Below are 17,350 nucleotides of genomic sequence, written 5' to 3'. Positions count from 1 at the left end.
ATTTTTTAGATGGTTTTTTTAGTGTTTTAGAACGAATCATAACAGTGGTTTTAAATTATTATTACAATCATTAAATTTACAGTTATAGGTTAAATTAAAAAAACTTTACGTGATACATAATTTTCGTTATTATATTTCTTATAATTACGCATAATAATAGTGGGTACAATTTTGTTTGCAGACTAGTGTAATTAATTGAATCAAAGTGGATTTTAATCTTTTAAGTAATAAAAATTAAAAAAAAGGTATTTTTAAAATAAAGCTTTTATTTGAAAGATGTACTAAAAAATGAAAAAATATGTTTTTCTATCAGAGAAGAATAATTTTGCTTACATATTAAGATTTTAAAATTTTATTAGAAACAGTGCTCAGTGTAAGAAAATAATTCAGTAATGCCGTATTGTTATGACTTATGACCGTTCCCAAAGCTTTTATAAATTTTAAACTCCTAATTTGTAAGCAAAAATATTTCCCTCTAAAAGAAAAAACCCTTTTTTTTAATGCATTAAAAAGATTTGTTCTAAAAAACATAATTTTTTTATTTATTGCTTTTTAGTCTTTACTTATTATAAACGTCTTTTACTCTGAAATTTAGTTTTGCCGTATTATTGTAACACCATTATTGTGCTGATTTGTGCAAACTTGTTTAGTAGTATGTGATAGAAAACAACTATATATATATATATATTCGTATGACAGAAAAAAGGACAATAGTACATTGTATATAGAAGAAATCACAAAACTTTTATAGTAGATAACCAAGTTTTAGCTTGTGGCGACAGTTGATGAAATTCATTGAAGCCTCCTTGAAAACTCTATCGTCCAAGACAAATGAATTTTAAAAAAATAGCGACATTTATTTGTAACGAAATGTAATGAAAATGCTTAGGTATTAATAAATTTCCCAATGACCAACAGACAGACAGACAACAAAACAAGTTAAATAAAAACTTTTAATAATACTACCTACGTACCTAATGGAATTTTAGCAAAATTGTCAAGACATAGTGGACAAATCTCGAAACAAAGCTTTTGTAGATTAATTTTCCAACAATTTCAGATTTGGACACTTGAAATTAGTGTTACCGATTGCACCAGAAAAAGTCAGAAATTAATACACCCTTCACCCTGTATAAAATTGCTTTTAGTTACTTTTATTTTTTACGAAACATTTTTGTGCTAACCAAAAGAAATGTTCTGGTTAACTACAAGATTTTCTAAATTTAACCACAAATTACATTTTAAATAGTAAATTTTTAGGTCACACATTGTCTTGTACTAAAAACGTCAAAATTAAAATCAACCAATTTAATAAGCGTAACCTCAAAATATTGCACAATAAAAATATATCTATCTGAAGATGGCTGCTTCCGAAACGTAATGCAAGTGAAATATAGCATGTTTTTCATTTCTTATTCACATTTCTTTAATATCTCTATAAAATCATTATACTTCCACAGAACATTGGATGATACGAAGAGAAAGAAATAATGTTTTTTTTTGTATAAAATCTAGTCTCTATAGTTTTGAGCTAAACTTTTACTAGTAAAATTTGTTTAGTTTTTTAAATAATTTTCCAGTTTTTACCGAACCACACAGTTTATAAAAATATTTATGACACCAACCAAGAATAATAATGTTTTTTTTTGTATAAAATCCAGTCTCTATATTTTTGAGCTAAACTTTTACTAGTAAAATTTGTTTAGTTTTTTAAATAATTATCCAGTTTTTACCGAACCACACTGTTTATAAAAATATTTATGACACCAACCAAGAATAATGAAAAAATAGTCAACTTGAAAGTAAGTAAACTACAATGCTTTGAAAAGTTAAAAGAACGCAAACCTTGAACGCAAAAGTTGAGTAACATATAATTTTCAAATAGAACAACCAATTTTGAACCAATTCAAAATCCTGTTTAACCCCATGGGTTAAACATTTTTAAACAATTTTAGTACACTACATTATTAATAAAAATATAATACCTTCGACAAAATAGAACAAAACAGAACTGTCAAATAAAAACAGTCAGAATCAAGAATATTATAAGATACATCCTTAAAAAATAAAAAAGCATAGTGTCTCTTTAAAAAAACATTTATTATTCTATTTTATTCTATTCTATTTTTTATTAGTCTATTTTATTCTATTCTTTTTATTATTCAAGTTTATTCTATGGGTAAATTCAGGACTTTTTGCGTAGTGCTCGCTATTTTAAACATTTGTTTAGACCTTAATACGTTTACACACGTATGACTGAATTTTTAGTCATCATAGCATAAATAACAAAAGGAAAAAACTCAATCCCACACGCAAACCAGAGCGATTTTACTCAATTCTGGCACACCCTAAAAAATATTTTTTTGTTCTTTTAATATTAAAAAACTCTTAGTTTATTATTTTATTAAAAATTTAATGCTTGCGATCTTACCTTATTTCATAAGGCTGTCCAACAATCCGAAAAGCTTCAAAACTTTATTATTAGAGATATTAACATTTTTTTTAGATTATAGCTGCGTTTCTGCTGCATATTTATAAAATATTGCGTTTATATAGCGTGATTCTTAAATAGACCGACAAACTTCTAGCCATGGTGGTATCAAATGAGTACATGCTGGAAAAATAGTATAAAAATTTTTAGAACCACCATTTTCGGAATAAAAGTATTTTGTTAGTCCATTTAAGAATCACCCTGTATACATGGTATTCTTATTTTAAAAAAACACTAAACTATGTTTTTTTAAATGGAACACCCTAAATTTTATAGCATTTTTGGTCGTAGCTTTTAATACTAATAATTTTAATCAAAGCTAGTAATGGTCGATTTTGTCTAGTTTTTTTAATAAATGTTTTTTTGACGAAAAAACGTTTATCTAAAAATGTCTATCTAAAAACATAAAGTTTTAAATGGTTAAAGTTCATAATTAAAAATATATTTTACTTTAAAAGGTAATTTCAACCACAATGCGTGAGCGTTGTGTTATCAAGTTATCACAGTAAACCATACCATAACCATAGCAACTCCACAACTGACGGTTTGTTGGAGTTATTTATTTGCAATAAATATTAAAATTTTATTTATTTCACCGTAACAAATGACAAATAATGACTTTAAAATATCATTGTTAAAAGTTACATGCAGAAATGCAGGAAAAGATAAGTTATGTATTCCATTAAAGAAACAAAACATAAGTTTGTGTTGTAGCTAATTTTAGAAACAGCCTGTATACTCAAAAATAATTTTAGATGAATAATTTAAAATAATTTAAAGCAATTTGTTGCCGAGACTCGAAAGCTCAAATTTTGATTTTTAATATTAGGTATTTTATTTGAATCCATGAAATAAGCTCAAACAGAAAATGCGCACAAGAAAAAAGCCCACAGAAAATAGCCCACAAGATAAATGCTCACATAGAAAAAAGCTCACTCCGAAAAATACTCGCATGAAAAAATACCCACATCGAAATAAGCCCACATAGAAATAAACGCACTGAGAAAAAACTTTTCTTGGAAACAACCCCACATAGAAAAAAGCCCACACAGAATAAAGCCCACAAAGACAAAAGCCCATCTAGAAAAAAATCCACAATAAAAAGATGCCACCCAGAAAAAAACTCACCTGAATAAAGTCCACAAGAAAAAATTTCACGGAAAAAATAACTCACTGAAAGGAAAACATTCTCTATAATAGTGGTTAGGTTTATAAATTTATAATTTTTTGAATAACAATAAAAATATTTTAATATTTTCGTATCAGTTTTTGCTACAATCCTATTCAAGAGAAAAATAAATTAAGATATTCAAAAACGTTACTGTGAAATTTTTTTTAAGAAAAGAAAACTCACTTTTATTTGTTTCATTTTTTTTGTTTTACTTACAAATTTAAAATTTTGGAAAATTGATTACAGCTTTTTGACGTATAGGTTAAACCAGACTGGGCGATCACTCCTCATTTGTCATTCCTTTTGCAATAATCTGTTGAATTGTAATGCTCCCAAATTATAAATATCCACTAATTATACCGTGTTAGGGAATAATTTAGCAAAACTTTGAAGTTGCATAGGAAATAGGAAAACGAATTGTAAAGTAACATTTTTGTATTAGCTGTTTCAAAACTATAAAAACGCCAACGTTGCATCTTCTCTCAAAATTAGCTGTTATAAATTATTCATGCACTAAAAAAATAATAGCTAATGTAGTTTATACTTTTAATGAGAGATCTAGTCATTAATAACTATTTTATAATTTCATCAATCTTATTTCAAAAAATAATTGGGTAAAATGCGATGTTGGGGTTTTTATAGTTTTGAAACAGCTAGTACATCGAAAATGTAAAGTGTTCCCAAAAAAATAGTTTTGGTCCTAAACTTTAAGAACCGCTGTACTGGAATAATAAAAATTAGCTTATTTCGTTAAAAAAATATAGGCATTAAAAATTTGAGATAGGGGTACCTCGAGAGCGTTAAATGATAAAACGTTTACAACTTCATCACTCCACAAATTTTACAGTCGACTCATTTGAAACGTTTTTGTTTTATTTTAAAGTATCTAAGTTTTCGAGACAATTGCTGCGATATTCGAATTGCTGTATCCGGCTGTAGCAAACACAAATACTGTTATAGCAATGATCATTTTAACAAAATTTAGATCATTATTGATTCAATCTCTATACGAAAGCGGAAACAAACTATTGAATCTTCTTTACGATTCTGCAGGTCTTAAAATGTTGAAAAGGTAATCACCGCAAACTGTATTATTAAAAGTGCACAACGTAACGTTTAGGGTAAAAGTAAGATTTTCTTTTTTTTGTTACCCAATGCTCAATATTTATAGTGTATTTTTTGAGTAATTCCTAAACAATAAAAGCATCGGTACCTACGCTTTTACAACTCCCCGTACTAGTGCCTATCGTGAATTTGAATAAATGTTATAAAATGATTTTTTTAATGAGTTATGAAAGCAGAATAGGACAAAAAAGCAGTTTATTAATGAATAGGAACTAGTGGGGAAACGTAAAAGTTTATTCTTTCTCTGTGGGTTTTTTAATATGTGGTTATTTTATGTGTGAGTTTTTTCTATGTGAGTTTTTATCTGTGTGGGTTTTTTTGGTGTGGGTTTCTTTTCATGTGGGCTTTTTTCTTTGTGAGCAATTTTCTGAGTGAGCTTTTTTCCTATGTGCATTTTTCTAGTCTCCATTTTATTTTATTTATTGATCAAACTCTAAAAAACCAAAGTGGTGCCATCTCTGCCATAGAGCTAAACCACACATTGAACACAAACTTTGAGATTAATTGAGTAAAGTTAATTGGAGGCAATCAAAGTTAGGTTGAAATGTAATTACAAAATCTGTATATTATTGTTTATTATAATTCATCTAACAATAGCACATAATAATTGCATGGTCGACTTGTTTTCCACAAAGGCAGCGCCAATGAGATTGCCAACAGGATAACAGGACAATATTCATTAAACATCGGAAATGCGTTGCGAATTGTTGAAGGGCTGCCTCACGTTTGTAAATAGGAGATAAAGCACCCTCTAAACATATTAAAACAGGTCGGGGGACAATATTTTTAAGATTAAAATTCCGAACACGTTAGTTATGCAAGTTGTCGCATGTAGCGTATAGAATTGTCGCTAAAAGGGGGTGAATTTTATATTAAACTGCGCCCTCCTAACCTGTTTCACGGCAATCGTAACGAAATAGGCCATCGCACAGTTTTTAATTCAAAAATCGGAACACATCTGTTTGCAAGTTCACGCCTTCAACTCGTAAAGAAAGCATTTGCTGGTTGTTATCGATTTCAAGGGGCACATGTTAAAATTTAATCCGTTTTTCCCACTTTGGACTGTGATAAAAATGACTTGCTATTTGCATAACGGATAAGGGTTGAGAATGACGAGCATTTTTTCCTTCTTCACACTGTAAAAACTTGTTGATGATTAATTGATGAAAGAAATTTGCATGATTTATTGATTCAAGTTTGATTGGGAATTTTACCAAGTGCAAAAAAATCGGTTCTAGGAGAACTTATTCGAGATCGAACAAACATCATAATTCGATTATTAAACTGTTCCACATGGGTTGGTACCATTTTCAATTCGGCAGTCTCGAGAGGGTTTCACTTTAAACACAATTATAAAATCACAATGCATTGTTAGATTGAATGAAGCCTTCAAATGCAGCTACCGTTCATTGTGTTGGACAAAACTGTATAATAAAGAGAGAGTCAGTGGGTAGTTTTTATTTTTACGGTGTGTGTGTTATTGTAATCGATATTGCTTCGAACGGGTGGCATTAATTGTTCTCAAGTTCATCTTAACATTTGACAAAAACAATGCAGAAGTTTTTTGACTTTTCTATTTTCTACCATTAAATAAAACCCAATTAATTTTTATTTAATTATTTGTTTTGATAGAAAATTGTTTTGGTAGAAAAATATCATATTTTACCAGCATTAAGAGTGTTATACAAGGTGTCTCACCTAAGACTTTCGAGCCTGATATCTCAGATATTTGTCAACAGATTTGTATGAAATTTAAAATGCAGATATTTTAGAAGATAAAGATTAAAATCTAAATAATGCAACAACTCAAGTCGTAAAAACGTAATTTTTATTGCCTTTTTAAAATGTTAAACCATTTAATACTTATATTAAAAAATTCATCGTCAATAAAAAATGTTGTAGAAAATAACTCAACCATGAAAGACGTTTGTTTTGCATAAGAAAAGAAAAAAAACTGTTAAATGGGGATACAGATGCAAAAGTGTAGATCTCTTTGAATCAAATTTTTAGAGGTGCACAAAATGCTGCTTCATCAATTGTTTAAGTAAGTGACTGCTCAAATACTTACAAAATTTGGATCAAGTTTTTAACAACAAAATCAAATTTTTTTCTTGGATCAGCCGAGCGATTTGGTTAATTTTTTGTGTGGCTATCTATTTTTCGAGGTTTAATGATCTAATAGTAATTTGTCTTAATTTTAAATAAAACAAACCTATTTTAAAATTAAATTTTTTAACTTGAGGTAATATTTTTTTGCTCCTGATTGAAAGACCACCTCCTAAAATATGTGTGTTTTAAATTTCATAATAATCCGTTGACAAATAACTGAGTTATTAAGCTCGGAAGTCTTAGGTGAGACACGTATAATGTTATACACTCGTCTTTGACTGGTGTTTAACCTTATTCCTCATGAGTTTATGTTAAAACAACTGTATACTTTAAAGTCATTCCGAGGTAAAAAGGAGATCTGTATTGCAATTGACAAAATTATAGAGCCAAAATTATACAGAGAAAACATTGTTAAAAGTGACAGAGGTGACGATAGAAATAGCACGACATACAGGGTAATTTTTAAAAAACGACAGGCTCTATATAATTTATATTTATGGTCCGATTAGGAAAATTATAAAAAGGGAATGAATAAATACCAGAGGATAAAGAGATTGTTTAAGTGAGCTCAGATAAACAATATTCCCTATAATTAATATTAAATACTTAAGACTATTAAATTAATAAAATAAAAAATATAACAATATTATTGATTTATCAAAGTTTTGTGTTTTTAGTGTTTCAAGTTTCAATCATGTTTTCATGTAAAAATTTTTTTATAAAATTTTTGCTAGCACCAAAACCATCGAATTTTTAAATTTTTACGTAATTAAGTATTTTTCATATTGGCGACATTTTTGTACGGATTTTTTCATATAAAGCAAGACTTGAGCATTTCTTGTTCTTAGATGACACAAAAAATAACAATTTTTTGTAGCTACTTGGTAGAAATTAATTATTTCAATAAATTTCAATAAGGATTGTAAAAAAAATTGAAAAAAATTACAGGCATGTAGAAAAATATAAAATAATTATTTTTAATTTTGGAAGATAGTAAAACATTTAAAAAAAAAGTTAGAGGTGGCTGTGCATTTGTGACAACAGATAAAGAAAAACCAAATGCACCAAATAGTAGGCAAGGAAAAATAAAAATTGACCTGTTTCAAAAAATTTTACGAAAATGGGCTAAATCAAAGTTATGAATTTTATTCCAGTTAAGAATTCCACGCTGTATGTAAGCAATTCTCTACCACACACCACTAAGTTGGGTGGTTTTGAGCACCCGGTATCTACAAAGGAATATTTATTCCTATTTATATTTAAAAAAGATTTACCACCAAAGTCGATACACTTTCAATTTTTTGCACAAATTTTGAAAACATTTTTTTTTTAGTTTTTTTGAGGTACGTTATGTAACATATTTTGGTTTTTTAGTTTTCAAAAACTTATACAATAACTGTCTTCTGCTTTCTGTTTATCAAAACAAAAAAAAAATAGCCTCAAACGGCCATAAAATCTACATTTTTATGACTAAATGCTACATGTAGAAGTTATACATTTTCTCTAGGGTCTACAGGGTTAGTGTTAAAAGTAATGCTCGCTATATCTCTAAAATTAATAATTACACTGCATACTACGTTTGCTATTAAGGACTTGTTTTTGTTTTTTTCTTTTTTTGTAAATTTTTCACCCTTCCTTATGACGTAATTAAAACTAATTGATTAAAGCCCGGTTTACAGAAAACAAAATTAAGATTTAATTCAGAATTAAACTAATATGAATTAAGTTGCTATTCAAAATGCATTGACAAATGTCAGGTTAATCTCGAATTAAAATTTGATTAAAATTCTAAGAATATTAATATTAATTAGATTAAAAAAATATTTTTTCATTTTCTAATACAACAATATTTAAATAATATTTCAAGAAATAAATTCTTATTAAAATTTTGCTAAAACCAAAGTAATGTATATGCGTTTATGTGAATTTTTACTTTACTTAATTAATTTTTAGAGCTAGCAACACTTTTTTTATAACTTTTTTTTATAAGCATACAACATTTAAGCATCACTTGTTTTCACATATCACACGAAATAACAATTTTCTTTATTAATTAATTTTAATTTTTATAAGGTATTACAGAAAAATGTTGAAACAATTTACAGGCATAGAGAACTATACAAATTATTTAATGGCAAACGTTGCAATTTGTACGTTTAATAGTTTTTTAGATATAGTAAAAATATAGTTTTAGTAGACTCACCCTGTACTGTAAAAATTTAATTTTTGTTCACACCAAAAATTTCGATATTTGGTTAATTTGTAAGTATAAAGCGATCAGAATGTCCTGCTATCAAGTAAGCGTATCACTTGAGAACGTGTGTCCGGTGTCGTGTATTAGCTCAGCCTGCTGTCAAAATTTAAATTGAAATGCCGTGAATCCGTGGCACAAATAAGATCTGAACTCTACACGACCCGTAAATGGTGTCTAAGGGTCAAAACTAGATTCCAACAATAATTTAATTTCCTTAATTTTTCCTTTTTTCCTTTCACATTAGGCTTGAGTTCCGTAGACATACGTTCTTTAATTTCTAAGCTTACTTGATAGAAAGACTTTTTGATAGCTTTGTATTAAATTTAAGACAAAAAATGACTTAAAACATAATAAAGAATTTTATCTTTTCTGATGGGTTTTTAGTATCAACTTAATTTCTTACACTAAAATACTAGAAATAGTTTAGTCTTTAGCGCATCTAATTTTTTGTTTCATATGAGCATACTTAAGAGTATCTATAATTACATTTTAATTGACAAGGAGTTTATATGCAAAAAAATTACCACAATGCCCGCTATAATCTCCAAAAGTTTATTAACACTTTTTTTAAACACCCTGTTTGTTATTTGAATTCAAAGAAATACTTGACTTAGTTCAACTGAATTATTTTCTCGCTTCGCCACATAAAGTATCACTAATTCAAACAAGTTTTCAATAATTGTTCTGGTCGTGGTTTGCTGTGGTTTTCTTTTTCTAGCATGAACGTAGGTTGCGTGATTAGTTCATATGGTTTCCTGTCAACTGTTTAAACGTTGTCTTATTTTTGCACTTAGGAGTTTTTGATAAAAATCACATTGAAAATCATGATAATTGTATGCAGACGTTCAAGAATTTACTCTGCAAGCTCAATTGAACGTGTAAATTTTTGGCCTGACACTGACAGCACTGACAGCTGTCATCTGTCATTGTTTTGTAATGTTAACCGAGACATACGTTTTTTAGGACAATTGCAACACATAGGCGATCTGACTAGAACAATTATTGAACACTTGTTATAAACTACTGTTATTATTAGCTGTCAGATACTTGTTTAAATTGTCCAGCTTTTACAAATAAGAAAATGTAAGGCTGAATTAATTTTTTTAAATGTACGATTGATTGAAAATGAGGTAATGAGTGTAATATTTGAATTTAGTAAACACGTGCGTAAAACAATTATTTGTTTTTAAACAAACAATATTTCGCCGATTTGCTTAACAAGCGCATTACCTCCCCTGAGAGATAATTTATGTAATTAATGATGCAATATAGTGGTGTAATATTGGCAATATTGGGGTAGATTAATCAATTAAAAGAGGGTGGCGGCAATAAAAGGGAAGCATATGTAAAGGCCGGAGGGTTTGTGACCGACCTAGGGAAAAATTAGCATTGTGCTGCTGATTTCGTCTCCTCGTCAATTATAAAACATAAAAAATCGAAATTCATCATCAATATTCATTACATCAGAGACGTTAACTTCAAATGCAAAGATTTTTTGCGCTAATTGGCAATAGTGCGATAAGCTAGAATTAGCATTGTAACGTTTCTGGAACATGGCTTATCTCTTGTTCACGCCCTTAATCGGTGGCCTTGTGATCATCGAATTAAAAATAATTAAGGGCTCTCTCAAGTAGGAGTGTTGTTCGGATTTGCGAGTGATTGCCTCGCCGTCAAACGTAATATAGAATCAGGTTGACTGAAATGACCCAGCTTCAATTACTTCGAGTTATCTCAATCCTTTGCTACCGTGCCGCTTGAATATTTGCCTTGATGGTTATCTCTATGCCGTTTGATTCGATTCGGAATATATACAGGAACGCATTCAGAACTCAGTATTGATTCAAGTTAGTTGATGCAGAAATTCGCTTTTGCTTGCCCTTTACACCAAATCAATCGGATGCATTCAAACATCTTCTTTTGTTGGCGGGAAAATACGTTAATTTCGTGGAGGAATATTTAAGCGCGAGCGCTACATGATAACAATACGTGACACATTTTATAACGATATGTCCTATAAAAATAAGAGCAAGTTGAAGAATTACGTCTCCGTTTGACGATGCGCGAGAGATTGATGAGATGAGCTTTATAGCACGAGTTTTGTATTCTTTCTCCTTTAGAAATTAATTTCAAAATGTTCGCTTCTCTTATTATTTGCAACTAGTGGAACGACAAAAACAATAATTGGTTCCCAACTTTAATTTTTTTTCATCATAATCAACATTTATCATTTTTTATTCTCCGCTAAAACTACAGAGTATTCAGAAATGTTTGTTCATCAAGTCAATTATAATACCCACCATTTAAAAATCATCCTTATTTTCTCTAATCCTTTCTAATTTTGACGTGATTAACACTTATTGCGTAACTCAAACCTAATTAATTTGTTTGTCCTTTTTTTTTAAATAAAATTTTTAGATTAAATTTTAAATTCGCAACGAAATTAGGAAAAATTTTGTATGTAACTCGTTAGCGCAATATTGTTATAACTCGCGAAACTAACTCGTTTCGGCTAAGATTATACTCGATAAACAAAATCGGTCTCTTTGTTTGTGTAAATAACTATTATACAGGCTGGTCTAGTTCACGTCTTCTGTAGCTCAATTATTATTTAAATTGGAGATTTGATATTTTGTACGACTCATTTTAGAAACTTTTTTTTATTATACAGAGTCTCCTAAAAAAATTATGACATCATAATGATATTTTTTCTAGTAACAAGCTATAATTTTTTGTGCTCATTAAGACATCTTCTGAGCTTCTTACCTATCCCTAAAGTTTTTTAAGCGGTTCGAGAATTACCGTAAAAAAATAAGAAAAAATGCATTGATTTTATTTTTCACTAATTTTGAAAATTAAGAGCCGGTTTACAGAACATTTGTCAATGTCAATGCATTTTAAATGACAACTTAATTCGAATTAGTTTAATTTGGAATTAAATCTTAATTTCGCTTTCTGTAAACCGGCTCTAAGGGTCGGTTTACAGAAAGCGAAATTAAGATTTAATTTGAAATTAAACTAATTCGAATTCAGTTGCCATTTAATATGAATTGACAAATGTCAAGATAATCGCGATTAAAATTTAATTGCAATTAAAATGTTCTGTAAACCGGCTCTAAAGGTATAAAACTGATTTTTTTAACAGTGATCATTAAAATGTTTAATTAGGTTTTTTATTTTTTTATTAACTTTTTTGAGTTTTCTTTTTTTTTTTCTTTCTATTCTATTTTATTTTCTTTTTTACTTAATTTTTATTCTTTCTATGTATTTCACAATTATTCATTTTAATTATTTTTAGCTCCTTTTAACTTCAGGTTATTTTATTCTACTTCTTTATATTTCATATTTATTCTATATTTTCGTTAACTTTGCTTTAATTTTCCTTTTTCAATTAAACATAGTAAAATAAATCAATGATTTCGAGTTTGTATTTTATTCTAGTTTAAAAGAAATCAAAAGATATAATTTTAACAAATCAATATTAATAGTTTGAGAAAATTTTATATAAAAAAAGGTTGCCTTAAAAATGCATTATTTTTTATGAATTTAGAAAAATTTTGAGTTTTGCATTTGACTGAAAATTTCACAAAATTCGGAATGTTTTGCAAAAACAAAATAGAAAATGACTTTTTTTATATCGAAAATGTATTATTTTTCCCAAATGTAAGTGAATTTTGGTAAATTCTAGAAAAAATGTGTCAAGCAAACATAGAAAATTTCAATTAAATAAGTAAACATTAAATGTTCGTGGTAAACTTTGTATAAAATTCCTTATCTTTATGGATGTCAGAGTATATTTTGCCAAAGTAAGACAGAGCATCTTATAATTTGTTTGAAAATGGGGTTATTATTTCGGTTTAAATCGTTTAAGTCGTTAGTCATAGAAAATCATAGAGTATTAAATTTCTCCTAATTTAGAAAAAAACTTAACAATTATTTTTATGACACATGATTAAAACTTAAGGATTGTATGGAAAACGTATTATTTTCTCAAAATCAAGATAATGAGGCAATCAAACAAAAAATTTCAAAATTAAATATGAAAGGCATTAATTTGGCCTGTATTGATAAATTTATATTATTTTTTATAAGAACTTATTAAATTTAAAAATTGTTGACCAAAACAATTTATTTGTAAAAATGTAATAAAAGTTCTCACTGATAAAATACTTACCAAGTTTGGGCAAAAATGTAGTATTTTGACTTATATCAAAACAATAAACTCTTATTTTTCTATGCAGCAAATAAATTAAATCATAAAGAATACAATGTATTTTTCAATGACAGTCATCTAGTCGTCTGTGAATTTCCTATGTAAAATCAGAAATGCCGCTTTACAGAATTAATGACAGGCATTTAGATAGCGAATATTACCATTCTCCATTTATTAAGCTTTCTTGCACAGTTGCATTTAGTTGCATTTTAACAAAATTTTAAAAATTAATTAATTGTCAATTTGTGAATTTCACAACTGACAGTTTTGACATTTATTGACAGAGCATTCAATTGAGCAGAGCGGCACAAATTTTTTTACATGTAAACCAATGTCAAAGTTAACTATATGAGAATCACTTAAAAACACCTTGTATAAATTACATTTCAACAAGATAGACAATAAAAACGAATTTTACCAAAATCCAATCTCACCTATTTATTATAGGCGTATTAGCTGTTTCAAAACTAACGTCGCATTTTAGCAAATTATTTTTTTAAATAAGATTGATAAAATTGTAAAATAGTTATTAATGCTTAGATGTCTCATTAAAAGAAGAAACTACATTAGCTATTATTTTTTTGAAGTGCATGAATAATTTATGACAGCTAATTTTGAGAGAAAATGTGACGTTGACATTTTCATAGTTTTGAATCAGCTAATAATTTGTTTTAACTTTTTACATTTTTTTCGGTAGGTATTTCATAATATTCAAGAGTTTACTTAATTACTTAATTAGTTTTCAAGGGAGAGATTAAGAAAATCGTTTTTGTCTGGAGCTTAATATATTTTGATTTAATGTATACAATTAATTCCAACTTGAAATTATTTTTTCAAATCAAGTCAAAAATTGCAAATTGCGAGATACATTATTCAGGCAATTTCAGCGAGTTAGCTTATCGTTATTTAAAACAAGCCAAGAAAGAGAAAAAACTAAACACTAAAGAACTAAAAAAATATTTTTTATTTGCTTAATTTTTGAACCAGAAAGTAGCATTCTTTAGAAATTTTTTATGAAAAAAAAACAAAAAATCGTCATATGATTTTTTAACTTAATGTATTTTAACCAATTTCAAGCAATATTAAAGGTGTAATATTAATTGATATTTTTATTATCTCTTATTTTTGGAAATGAGAAAGTGACCCTCATGAGTTATTTAACGAAAATTACCTTTTTCCTACTCTTCTCTTACGCATGACATGTTTTATAACAATTTAAATTTTAGAAAATGTGAACCAAACTCGTAAACAAATTAAATCTAGTTAATTCTTTGTGCTCCACGCAAAATTATTTAGTATGAGTATTTGAACAGAACTTTAATTAAAAATGTTACGAAATTTGTTTTCTGTTTAAAATAAAATACATTTTCCGACATGAAAGAGCTCGTAACCTGTCTGCTGAACCGATTAAACGCAATTAAAATTTCGTCACATCTATTTAACGCAATAACTAAATCTCAGAGTCTGGAATTGAATTAATATCGCCGGTCTTGAAATTTTTCGTTTCATCTTCCTTCTGCGGAATACAATTTTATTCAAATCTAATTTGACTTTGTTTGAAAATCCGTAAACGTTTACATAACGCCAACGACCAATTTAAATTTGGAATTGCTGAATTTTTCACTCAATATATTTGTGTATTCTGACCACTTATTCTGGAGAATTTCTCCGAATAATTCCTTTCGAATTACCATAAATTTGTTGCCGTCTCTGCTTTAATAAATAAAGAGGGTGCTTTTCGAGCTGAACTGAAAAATCTTTGCCCCATTCGTTTCACTGTTATTAATTGTACGTAATCTGCTGTTGATAGTTTAGCTCTCTCTGGCCATTTAGGGAGTCGACGGGACGTTGCACTTGAACGTGTGGGAAACATCAAACATACGCAGCAGGAGCAGGAGTGGAGCATATGTCTGGCACGCGACCTTTAACAAGGGCTGCGGGGGTTATTGTCGGACGCAGGGCCGCAGAGAGCATCCTTAACGCGTGTCCAGATACTCCTCTAATTGGGGAAATATTGGATTCCAACCAACATCTCATTTACAACGCGCAGGATGATTCAATTAGCTGCAGAAAAAAGGAACGGGATCGAATGAAAAAAGTTGGACAGATTCAATGCTACATCCAAATTTGTATAGGAATAGGATTAGGAAAAAGATAGAATATACAGAGTGGTTCAGCCCAGATCTCGTCTTTTGTAGCTTAGTTATTAGTATAGTTGGACTTTTAATATCTTGTAGACGTTATTTATACTCTATAACTAATTTAGGAAAATACTGTTGATTATACAGAATGTCCCAAAAAAAGTTTGACGTAATAGTTTTTTGAGCTCATTAGGATGTCTTTCTAGGTTCTTACATATGTTTCAAATCGGGTTAGGAACCATTGTTAAAAAATGTTTCACTTTAAAAATCAATGAAAAATAGAAACAGTGTTTTTTGATGACATTATTAGTACGTGCGTCTTGAACAAGATCTAACAGACTTACTAATTACGTTTAATTGATCTGAATTTCTACAGGTTGTTTAAAATTTATTTCTAAACTTGTTGATTAATAATAATAATAATAATAATAATAATAATAATAATAATAATAATAATAATAATAATAATAACAATAATAATAATAATAATAATAATAATAATAATAATAATAATAATAATAATAATAATAATAATAATAATAATAATAATAATAATAATAATAATAATAATAATAATAATAATAATAATAATAATAATAATAATAATAATACTCGTAATAATAATAATAAGTTTATTTGTGTTAGAAGCTCAAAAGCTTTACACACGTCAATATAATATTATTCGGAAATAAAATTTACTAGACGCCCTCTGGTGATGACTTTTGAACTATGTCGAAAACAGTAAGGAAATTTTCGTAATTCCACATTTAACTGACATTTAATGAATTGTTCAACAATTTTGCGTGTATAGTGTTAATTGCTTACATTAGAGAGAATCACTTTAAAAGTATGTGGTGGTAAATACTAGCTTTGACTTTGGTTCTGCGATTTTTCGTGGTATAAAATGTTTATTGTTGGAATTTGAAAGTGGATTAAAAGTGAAAAAGATTTGAATTTTCATTACAAAGTGTTATCAAACAGTTGTCTAATTAAAGACTATAAGTAATGGATCACAGCGAACATAAAGTTGGGCTCAAGAAACCAATAAATTAGTGAAGTTTGTGAATTTTAGGTTAGAATTTTTCCACTGATAAGATTATGAAATACTTCGATAAATCAACAAAACTACAATTAAGATTAACAACTGCTAATACACTTAAACGTAAATTATGCCAAAAGGTAAGCTTTTCAATGTCTTTGTAATAATTTTTCAATAAAGATAGTGAACCAAACAGTCATTCGTTATTCGTGTTTTTCTCGTCATCTCTAATTTGTCAACATTCGTTTCTTCCACCAAAGATACAATAGTTATTCTGCATAGGCAATGTAATAATTGTGAAGCCTCAAAATTCGTTCAACGCTCAAAATATCTGAATAAACATTTTCCCGCCATTTATGGTTACTGTTTTCGACATAGCTCAGTGGCACCCCCAACGGTAACTTTACTTCCGAATAATAGAAATAGAAATAGTTTTATTGGTATCTAAAAACAGTGTGTCATAATACAAGTCACACTTACAAGTCACTAAAATTACAGCGAAAATATTCATCAAAATCATAGACACAATTAAACACAAAGATTAAACAATCTTTTAGCTTTCTTTTAAAAACATACAGGGTGACCCAGGGGTGCGTAATCGATTTTTTATTATTTAAAATATTGCGATTCTGTTTCTATTATCTTATAGATCGACTTAAAGTTCATAAACTAAAAATATTTTCATTGTACACAGGGTGTTGTATACAGGGTGGTGAACCAAAGTTATATTTTTTTAAATGGAACAGCCTATATATTTTTGCATGATGAGATTCTACGCGAAAAAATAATGTAACTTCATATAAACTATTA

The sequence above is a fragment of the Tribolium castaneum genome, chromosome 4 (assembly GCF_031307605.1).
Source record: "Tribolium castaneum strain GA2 chromosome 4, icTriCast1.1, whole genome shotgun sequence".
Classification (NCBI taxonomy): Eukaryota; Metazoa; Arthropoda; class Insecta; order Coleoptera; family Tenebrionidae; genus Tribolium; species Tribolium castaneum.
The sequence above is the reverse complement of the archived record's forward strand: the minus strand, read 5'-3'. Positions refer to the sequence as shown.